Source organism: Enhydra lutris, unplaced genomic scaffold (genome assembly GCF_002288905.1).
Source record: "Enhydra lutris kenyoni isolate GAN:26980312 unplaced genomic scaffold, ASM228890v2 scaffoldscaffold97, whole genome shotgun sequence".
Classification (NCBI taxonomy): domain Eukaryota; kingdom Metazoa; phylum Chordata; class Mammalia; order Carnivora; family Mustelidae; genus Enhydra; species Enhydra lutris.
In genome coordinates this window covers 676,659-681,647 of record NW_019154181.1, presented here as the reverse complement: position 1 = coordinate 681,647, position 4,989 = coordinate 676,659, and positions in this window count along the sequence as shown.

Here is a 4,989-nt window from a genome sequence, read left to right as displayed (position 1 = left end):
TCTCTGCCTACTTGTAATCTCTCTCTGTCAAATAAATAAATAATCTTTAAAAAAAAAAAGATGAAAGGGGAAAACCACACTCATCTCAACTGATGCAGAAAAAGCATTTGACAAAATTTAACACTCACGATTTAAAAAAACTCAACAAAATAGGAATAAAATATAATCATGTAATAAATACAAAATCATGTGTAATATATATTATAAATAATATACAATAAAACCTCTATATGAAAAACCTGCAGCACACCTAATACTCACTTGTGAAAGATTGAAAGCTTTTCCTCTAAGATTAGGAACAAGGCAAGGATACCCACTTTTACACAGTACTAGAAGTTTTAGCCAGAGTAATTAAGCAAGAGAAAGAAAAAGCATCCAAATTGGAAAGGAAGTAGTAAAACTATTTCTCTTTGCAGATGAAATGCTCTTATATAGAGATAACCCTAAAGACTCCACTAAAAAGCTGTTAGATCTAATAAGGGAATTCGGCAAAGTTGTGGCATACAAAATCAACACACAATAAATAGTTGCATTTCTCTACACAATGAACAACCTGAAAATGGCATTACAAAAACAATTCCATTTATAATAACATCAAAAAGAATAAAATATTTAAGAATTAACCAAGGAAGTGACAACCTGTAAAATGAAAACTACAAGAAATTGAAAAGAAATTAAAGAAGACATAAATAAGTGGAAACACATTCCATGTTCAAGGGTTGGAAGATTTAATATCGTTAAAATGTCAATTTTAGCCAAAGCAATCTACAGATCCGATGCAATCCATATCAAAATCCCAAAAATGTGTTGTTGTTGTTTTTTTGCAGAAATAGGAAAACCCATCCAAAAATTTATATGGAATTTCAAGGGGCTCCAAATAGCCAAAACAATCCTGAAAAAGAGCACAGCTAGAGGACTCAACACTTCCTGATTTCAAAACTTACTACAAAGATAACATAATCAGGGGCACCTGGGTGGCTCAGTGGGTTAAAGCCTCTGCTTTGGGCTCAGATCGTGATCCCAGGGTCCTGGGATTGAGCCTCACATCAGGCTCTCTGCTCAGCAGGGAGCCTGCTTCCTCCTCTCTCTCTGCCTGCCTCTCTGCTTACTTGTGATCTCTGTCTGTCAAATGAATAAATAAAAAATCTTAAAAAAAATAAAAGAATGTCCCATTAAATACTAGTAGTATTTAACACCTCTTTTTAACTCCTGCTAAAATTAGTGTCTTATCTATTTTGGATACTGTTTTACAGTCTGTTTTATCTGCTGTCAATATGGCGGGTCCACCTCTTATGGTTGCCATCTGCGTGGTGCATATTTTCCCATCCTCTGACTTTGAAGCTATTCGTGTCTTTGAGTCTACAGTGTGTCTCTTGTGGACAGCATATGTATGAGCTTGCCTTTTTAGTGTGTCCGACAATCTCTGCTTTTTGATTTGGAGTTCTGGTTCTACCCTCATGTAATGGAATCCTTGATGTGGTTAGATGCACAGCTGCCATTTTGCTGTTTTCTGTATCTCTTATTATGTCCATTTCTGTATGCCTGTATGTTTCTATATGACATACAGAAAATATTTAAGACTTAAAAATCCTTTTTTTTAGATTTATCTATTTCTTATTATTTGACAGGGGGGTGGGAGGGAACACAAGCAGGGGGAGTGGCAGGCAGAGGGAGAAGCAGGATCTCCACCGAGCAGGAAGCCCGATGTGGGGCTCCATCCCAGGACTCTGGGATCATGACCTGAGCAGAAGGCAGATGCTTAACGACTGACCCACCCAGGCGCCCCAAGACTTAAAAATGTTTTTACTGTGGTAACGTATGTAACCTAAAATATGCCATTTAAACTATTTAGAAGAGTACACATCAGTAGCATAATTATATTTATACTGTGTCTCATGTCTTTTTGCTCCTGTTTTTAATGTCCTCATTTTTTGTTGAATGAGTAAGGAATATTTTTAGTACATAATTTTAATTTCTTATTTTAAACCTCTTTTTTTAAAGTTTTATTATTCATTTGTTTGTTCACTTATTTAAGTTGCTCTGGGGATTAAAATATGCATCTTTTAATTTATCACAATCTAGGGGCGCCTGGGTGGCTCAGTGGGTTAAGCCTCTGCCTTCAGCTCGGGTCATGATCCCAGCTGAACTATTTGGATTCCCACCAACAGTGTAGAAAAGTTCCAATTTCTCTACATCTTTGCCAACGTCTTTTATTATTTTGATAATAGCCATCCTAACACATGTGAGGTGACATCTTGTCGTGGTCTTGATTGGCATTTCCTTGATGATTAGTGACATTAAGCATCTTTTCATGTGCCCATTGGGCAACTGTATGTTTCTTTTAGAGAAGTGTCTATTCCAGTCTTTAGTCCATTTTTTAATATGAGTTATTTTTCTTCTGCTATTGAGTTCCAGGGGTTTCTTGTATCTTTTGGAAACTAACCTCTTATCTGATACATGGTTTGCATAGACTTTCTAAAAAGACTTAATTTTTAAAATCTATTTTGTTGGGGCATCTGGGTGGCCTAGTCTATTGAGCCTCTGCCTTCAGTTCAGGTCGTGATCTCAGGGTCCTGGGATGGAGCCTCGTATTGGGCTCCCTGCTCAGCAGGAGTCTGCTTCTCTGTCTCCCTCTGTGATCTCCCTCGCTCTCACTCTCTCTCAAATAAATAAATTAAAATCTTTAAGAAAATTTAAAAAATAAAATTATTTTATTGACGTATAGTTGACACATGGTGTCACATTAGTCTCAGGTGCACAACATAGTGATTGGACGCGTGTGCACATTATGCACAAATGTAGCTACAATCTGTCACTGTACAACCCTATTACAATATCACTGACTATATTGTCTATGCTGTGCCTTTCATCCCCGTGACTTACTCACCCAAACTGGAAGCTTCTATTTGCCACGCCCCTTCACTCATTTTGCCCATTTCCCCACCTCTGTCCTTCTGGCAACAAGTGGTTTTGTTCTCTGTATTTATGGGCATATTTCTACTTTTGTTTGCTTGTCTGTTTAGATTCCACACATAAGTGAAATCATATGTTATTTGTCTTTCTCTGCTTGACTTATTTCACTTAGCATAATACCCTCGAGGTCCATCCATGTTGTTGAGAACGACAAGCTCTCATCCTTTTCTATGGCCATTTCTATTCCATTGTATATACATACCACATCTTCTTTATCTGTTCATCATTTTTTAAAAAATATTTTATTTATTTGAGAGGGAATGAAAGATAGAGAGAGCATGAGAGAAGGCACGAGATGGGGGAGAATTAGAGGGAGAAGCAGACTCGTCACTGAGCAGGGAGTCTGGATCCTGGGACTCCAGGATCATGGCCTAAGCCGAAGGCAGTCACTTAACCAACTGAGACCCCCTAGGTGCCCTATCCATTCATTTGTTGATGGACCCTTGGGCTGCTTGCATACATGACTATTGTAAATAATGTTTCTATGAACATAGGGATATATATATATATATATATATATCTTTTTGAATTAGTGTTTTCTTTTTTTTTTAATTATTTATTTATTTATTTATTTGACAGGCAGAGATCACAAGTAGGCAGAGAGGCAGGGAGAGAGAGCGAGGAGGAAGCAGGCTCCCCGCCAAGTAGAGAGCCCGATGCGGGGCTCGATCCCAGGACCCTGGGATCATGACCCGAGCCGAAGGCAGAGGCTTTAACCCACTGAGCCACCCAGGCGCCCCTGAATTAGTGTTTTCACTTTCTTTGGGTAAATATCCAGTCATGGAATTACTGGATCATATAGTATTTCTATATTTAATTATTTAAGGAAACTCTATACTGTTTTCCACAGGAACAACACCAACTTACATTTGTACCAACAGTGATCAAGGGTTCCTTTTTCCCCACATCCTCACCAACACTTGTTATTTCTTGTCTTTTTTGTTTTAACCATTACGATAGATGTGAGGTGGTATCTCACTGTGGTTTTGTTTTGTGCTTCCCTGATGCTGAGTGATGTTGAGCATCCTTTCATGTGTCTGTTGGCCGTCTGGACGTCTCCTTTGGGAAAATGTCTATACAGGTCCTCTGCCCATTTTTTAAAACAGATTTTTTTTTAAAAGATTTTATTTATTTATTTGACAGACAGAAATCACAAGCAGGCAGAGAGGCAGGCAGAGAGAGAGAGAGAAGCAGGCTCCCTGCTGAGCAGAGAGCCCGATGCAGGGCTTGATCCCAGGACCCTGAGATCATGACCTGAGCTGAAGGCAGAGGCTTTAACCCACTGAGCCACCGAGGCGCCCCAAAACAGATTTTTTTTGGTGTAGAACTTGGGTATTAACTCCTTATTGGATATATTATTTGCAAATATCTTCTTCCACTCAATAAATTGCCTTTTAATTTTGTTCATGGCTTCCTTTCCTGTACAAAACTTTTTATTTAAGTGTAGTTCCAATAGTTAACTTTTACTTTTGTTTCCCTTGCCTATGGAGACATATCTAGAAAGAAGTTGTTACAGCTGATGTCAGAGAGATTACTGCCTATATTCTCTTCTATGAGTTTTATCATTTCAGGTCTCACATTTAGGTCTTTAATACATTTTGAGTTTACTTTTGTGCACGGTGTAAAAGACTTAATTTCTTTATTTTTTTAAGATTTTATTTATTGATTTGAGAGACAGAGCATGAGCAGGGGGAGGGGCAGAGGAAGAGGGACAAGCAGATTCCATGCTGAGCACAGAGTCTGATGTGGGACGTGATCCCAGGACCCCAAGATCAGGACCTGAGCTGAGGTCAGACACTTAACTCACTGAGCCACCCAGGTGCCCCAAGACTTAATTTCTTTTTTTTTTTTTAAAGATTTTATTTATTTATTTGACAGAGAGATCACAAGCAGGCAGAGAGAGAGGAGGAAGCAGGCTCCCCTAGAGAGCAGAGAGCCCAATGCGGGGCTCGATCCCAGGACTCTGAGATCATGACCTGCCTTCGGCTCAGGTCATGATCTCAGAGTCCTGGGATC